Here is a 6,610-nt window from a genome sequence, read left to right on the forward strand (position 1 = left end):
TTTCGGCGCATTTTTCAAATTTCTTACCATATCAGGACGTGTTGCTACAGTAGTTGAGATTTATCAGTTTGTATTAAATTCCTAATACACAAAACATAGTGTTTTGGCTACTTAATCAATAGATAAAAGAGCAACATGTTTTGATGCAAGTAAGCGTCAAGGGAATCAACCGTCAACAACATACAACTCAAGTGGTTTGCGACTTTTGGTCATTGCCTTTTTTGTATGGAGTGGCTTCTAGAAGAGCCGTTTTGTGTTGGAGAAGTCTTTTCCATGGATTGATGACGGCCCCTCAAGCTTGACATTTGATTTCGTACGTTTAAAGATGCGCGAAGCGGGAAATTTCTTTTTCTGGATCATATTAAACAGCCCTTGTCGAAATCTTCTGCATCATCATCTGCTTTCTGGTGTAATGAATTCCCTTCGTCATCATCTTTATCGTCGCCATCGTTATTGTCATCATCTCCGGCAAGGTATCTGGAAATATATTTTTTGTAACGTTCTGGTTATGTTAAATGCATGTTTGTATCGACGTTTGTGACAATGATCACGCGTGGCTTGCTTGCTGAAATTTTGTGAGCTTACTTGAAGTTGTACAAGTTATTGTTTTCTCTTTTACATGCTAAAAAACTCAAATGGTTCATGAATAGTAAGCATTATATAAAATTTATGTAGTAATTTCTTGTTTTCATTGTTACAACGATCAGTCTCGAGATCAGATAGTAAGGAAACACTGTTCACGTGATAACACATTTCTTTTTACCTGCTTAATGACTGAGCCAGTTCTTTCATCCTTTGTACCAACAAATTAAAGGGTAACATGAGGGGCAGTTTACTCCCTCCGTCCAGAAATAACTGTGGTCTGGGGATTGTTGGTTTGTGTTATGCACAACTGAATTATGTTTTCGAAGTTGCTGTTGTGCACATAGGTTGGCATGTCACATTTCAGGCAACAATTAGGCTCATGACCAGGAAAAGCATAGCCAAGGGGAAAGCAATGCTGGTCTAAATTAGGATTGCTAAATGGAAACTAGTAGCCTAGGGCTGAAAAACTAATGAGAATTAAAAATATATCTGCAAGGCTTGGCCGGGTTATTGAGATAGAATCAATTTTCACTTCTTTGTTTACATGACGAGAAATTTCTTGAGTGACAGATGCAGAGACTGTAGATAATAATAATAATAATAATACCAGTATGAATATTATATCTTTTCAATACTTGATACTTTTTTCTTCCTTTGGAATTTTTTTTGCATTTTCACTCTTCTTCATCCACACGTCACTGAAGATGTTTATAAAAAATTCTGCTGCCGAAAATACCAGTGCAGGCAAATTTTTCCTTCCTCTCGCACTTGTGCACTGAGGTAGGAACCATTCAATAAACTCATTGTCATAGTTCTACCCCTGAGTGCATGGAATGTTGTTCTTATTTCAGGTGGCATTGCCCACACAGGAATTGAACATTCCTTATTTTTGTTGTAGTTCAATGAAGACAAATAGTTCAGTAATGACATTACGAGTTCAGTAAACATACACAAGCCTAATGACATTCCATTCTAGGTGCATGCATGGCCATTTATAGTCTTACATATGGTATTTATTTTTATTGCCTGGAAAAAAAGTAGTTCAGTAACCACATATCAGGTCAATAATCACAATAGTTCACAAACCACACTGCAGCCCAGTGCTACAGCAATAATTCAAGGAATAATTGAAATGCCTATCATTGAAGTGCCTATCATTACTTGGCTGTGTAGCCGCGTGATGCGGTTCCAGTTGAGACCCACAAATTGGCCCTTGCTCACCATAGAGTCTCCAGTAGCTCAAGTGGTTAGAGCATCCGACTAGATCACGGAGGGTCGTGGGTTCAAATCCCATCTGGGACTCGGATTTTTTTTTTTTTTCCGAGTCCTCCTCAAATTAATATCTTGTTGTTGTTGTTTCATCTTTAATATAATAATTGAAATCATCTATTTAATTCTTTTGGGAAGGATGTGGAGAGGGGATGGGGGATAGAGGTGGTGGTCTGTATTTACATAGCTGTTTAAAAATTATTATGCCTGATGAAAATATATTATGCTTTGACAGAAAGTTATGAAGAAGATAGAAGAAAAGTCCAGGAGTACACGACTTTGAAGATCAGCAGATATGGGGAATTTTTCTCTTGCATAGTTCAGTAAAGACACAGTAGTGAAGAAGAGATGTCCCAGAGTGCATAATGAAGAGGAGCAGTTGATAGAGAAAAAAGAGAGAAAACAGGGGAAGTTAGAATTGAATGGTGCAAAAGACCAAAGAAAAAAATGTTCTGTAATACATTGTTTTGCAGTTTTTACCTAGATGTACACCACTAAGTTTCTTTTCTGTCTTTTGGCACATCTTTAGTACTGCTCTCTAAATTGAACATTATTTTCACATTTAAATTGTTTTCCGGCTTGTCTTAAGATTTGGTTAGCCAAGCGGTCTAGCTGCCCAGCCATTACTTGTAGTTGGTCAGCCACTCGCTTGGCTTCAATGACTGCTTGTTTAATGTTTTGTTTCGTTTCGCTGGTTGCTACCAGGGCTCAAAATAACTGCCAATCAATAAACAATGTCAGGCCAAGGTGACCATTTGTCCAGACTAACTCTTGGTTTGCCAGCCATTTTGAGTGGACATGTACACTGCTAATGGATTTGAATTTATTTATATTTTTTCTTTTTAAGCTACTATGTTTAAATTATCCTCCTGGTATAAATCATCGTATTATTTTTAATATTTTGGACATGACCCCTCAAACAATAGACTTAACCGAGCTGATTTTCTTTGGCTGGTCAGAATGACCAGCAACAGTCAAAAAATTACTTTTTTTTTTACTCAGACTACTTAGTTTTGTACTTCATGTACATTTCGCAGTTTTTGCATGTATAGCCCTATTTTAGAAACCTCTTGGCTCTACTGAAATATTTGGCTATTACTTGTAGTAAACTACTTGGTTTCAGAACAAACTCAGGCTATGCAAGACTGCCGCATGCAACCCTTGATTTTTGGGGCTTTCTTCTTTTCTCTGAAAGGGTGTGGTTTTCATCAATGAATATTGCATCAAAAATGTCTTGTTAAGTTCCAGCTGCATGCTTGTCACAAGCATTTTCCATTTTAGATGGGACATAGAGTTTTTCCTCCATTGTTATAGTGTCTGATGAGAGCCTTGTGGAATTGTAGGAACAGTGTGCTAAATAATGTGCCCCCCTCCCCCCCTCCCCCTCGTGAAAAAGAATTTTACAATAAGGCAGAAGTAATGATGTAACTGCAGTTGCCATTTTCATGTTACTTGTGAGAATTGCCTATGTACTACAGAGATAAAACTTTAATTTACTTAATTTCTTACAGTCAATTGTGTATATTTGCTCGGGACTGTTAAAAGGACTTTTAGAAGTGGTTACCTTTCAATTTTCTCTTCTACAATATTATAGTATCGTTCAGAAAGTCCTCTGGAGTTGAGCACTTTTGCTGAAAAATGTCTGTCAGATATGACATAATACATAACAGAGTCTCATGATCAATACGGTGATTGGATGCATTTTGTATACATCAGTAATGGTGTAAATAGGTCCAAAGTACACATGTATATGTCTTGTTTGCAATTGTGTACAAAAACTACAATGGCTACCTTATTTTTTCTAGAAGTATTATTTAAATTCTCTTTCCTTTCCCAGGCCCCTTTCCTTCTCCAGAATTACAAACGTTTGTTTGAGTTCTCCATACTTTGGGCTCTGGTCTGTGGACGTTCATGAGCAACAGTTTCGTTTGTTTCCTTTAGTTTTCTGCAAATGGTACTTTTACAAACAGATACACTTCGAAAATAACCACGGGATCGTCCTTCTATACCCGTATATACAAACACGTCTCCAACAGGCCGGAATTGAGCCTTCTCTCATAAAAACAAAACATCATGAAAAAGATTAAAAATAGGCCGATGACAGGCTGGTTATAAGCTCAAATAACATCATAACATTGGAGACGCACGCGGCCAGCCGCAGAGTGTAGCTCGCGGTGACAGGAAATTAAAACTCAACATGGTACACAATGAAGTCGCATGAAGTTTAATAATTTCAAGTTTTCTGAACACCGTCACTTACAAAACAAAGCAAAATTATGGTTATCAACAGTGTGTACAAGACTTTGTACGCCTAAATATACAGTAAATATGAACTAATCTTTCAACTATCGGCCGGAATCCTATTTCAGTTTCTCTTACCAGCCGCAAGAGATGAGAGTAAAGACAGCAAAAACAGAAAAATGCAATGTTCTGTACTCACGAACTGCACCTTCATTTCATCCATATGCAAAGTCAACGACGCCCACGAACAAGAAGCGATAAAAAATTTTCATCAGAACGAAAAAAAAGTCATATTTGATATTTTGTACAAGAATGAATAAGCTACAAGAAAATGCACTTTAAAACCTTATAGAAGCCGAGACCACCTTATATCACGGCAAAACTGTACCTTGACTGAATTCTGAAAAGGTGAAATATTGTTTTAAAAGGCGTTGTGTTGATCGCTTCATTAAAATCACACCACCGTTCCGATTTGCGCCGTCGTGCATCAAACCCAAACAACAGTCTTCGTTGTGTTCAGTGACGCAGAATTTGAAGGCCTTGGGCGAGCAAGATGTCGCAAATAGCCGTCAGAATGACGTGTAGAATTTTCATTCGTCGTCCGCCATTTTGAAAATCGAATGGCGGGAAGAACCCCAGAGTTTTAATGCGCATGTCCAGCCGTTTTTAAGCCCTGTCCCCCCTGGGAAATATCGCGCTTTAATTGGTCGTATGGGAGGGGTGGTTTATCATTTCATGTCAGCTTTGGTCCTCAATTTGAAAGTCGCAAATGAAAATATATTTTCTTGGCAATCATTCTCGCGGACACTTTTTTCCATGACACCCGCTCAACAGATCGTTGTATTCTATTACTGACTTCTAATCAGAAGCTCCTGTTACGATCTTATACATCTCGCCGGAGTTTTCTTCCGAGCAGATTTTTTTACCATCTAACGCTATCTCCAAAGTCACCCCAATATAAAAACTAAGACAGCAACCATTGCGTTTTTCTCTTCTTTCTTCCACCTGGCTCTTTCAATTCTCGTTTCTCCCTTTTTTTTCTTTGCTAGTAGTGAATAGTGTGATTTTTATACTTTTCTTCATACTATTCTTTGTATAACGAAAAAAAGAAAAAAGAAATTTTGAATAAAGAACAGGCATTTGATGGCTGCAGAAATCTCAGGCGTTCTTAAGGAAGTCAAAGCACAAACGCTTATTGGCAGATAACTGTGGGGGAGCTTCCTATAAACAATCAATTTAAATAATTTTTATAAATTATTTTCGAGAGGACCAAAGTAGTTGCCCTCGTGAATTGGGGTGAAACTGCTAGCTGGAGGAGTCAGAAGCTTGGGGAAGTGGGGTGGAGTGGGAAAGAGGATGATTTTAATATGAAACGAACGGAGGGAAGGGTTGCTCGCCGTGAATCATAGTGATAGTAAATTGGTTCAAGAGGGGTGTTCAGGACAGAGTGTCTATGCAATCAATCAATGCCGGATAACGTGGTCATTCTGTGAAAAGAACACAACTATGGCTCTTACTTAGCTCTCTGTTTTAGATCGGTATTTTAAGTTTAAAATATTAGGACAACACTCCCAAGCCCGTCAATTTCCGTTGCTCTTCCGAGTGCGGTCTTTGTCCCTTCCCGAATGAGATGATGATGATGATGATGATGGGATGAGGTCGGGCTCATTTTCCAAAACAGCGACTTGTAATCGAGCCTAATTAATCATTCTATTCATCATAGTTCACAGGGACAGAATCTCCTGTCAAAGGTTTATCCAATTTTCTTTGTGAGGAATTATAATTTTTTTAATGTGAAAATGTGATTCAGTTTTCCTAACTATACTAACAATCAATTAAAACTTTCCGTTCACTTGCGAGTCTGAAGTTTAAGGTTTGATTTTAACTAGCCTTGCGAATACAGACGACTCTCTCGCTCGCTCTTTTCCACTAGGACAAGGAGAAAGGAGCGATTCCTCAAGCTATTTGAAGACCGATGTAATTTGAAGATATTAGTACGTGCTTAGCCTTCCTGGGGGTACTTACTACAAGGGACTATAAGCGTATACGGGGATGTACCGCCAGAAGGACTTTTGGTAACCCGGGTACATAAAAGCCTAGGGATTTTACGAGTTTAGAGTTTAAAGAAAAATTCGTAAAATATTACGATATTACGAGTTGAGAGGTTAAAGAAAAAAGCTAAGGAAAACTGCCAGTTTAGTATAAGAATGGAAATTGAAAGGGGACTTTCTGGCCTTCTGATAAAAAAATAGTATGGTTAAAATGGTTAAAAGCAAGCAGCCATTTAGTGGGTACGTAAAAAATGTTTTTTTTAGCAATCTTTCCCCTGGAACAGCTGGAAGTACTTAACAGTCTAAGAACAGACAATTATCTTTCTCAGACAGTTTTAGATTTCCAGAAGATCAATAAAAACAACAGTATGATCCAGTCTGATGTTATTTTAGGTCCGTTGAACGTTTAAAAGCGCTATTGTTCATCGTCATTTGAAGTCCACATGCACTTTAGCCTGTTCCAG

The sequence above is a fragment of the Porites lutea genome, chromosome 12 (genome assembly GCF_958299795.1).
Source record: "Porites lutea chromosome 12, jaPorLute2.1, whole genome shotgun sequence".
Classification (NCBI taxonomy): domain Eukaryota; kingdom Metazoa; phylum Cnidaria; class Anthozoa; order Scleractinia; family Poritidae; genus Porites; species Porites lutea.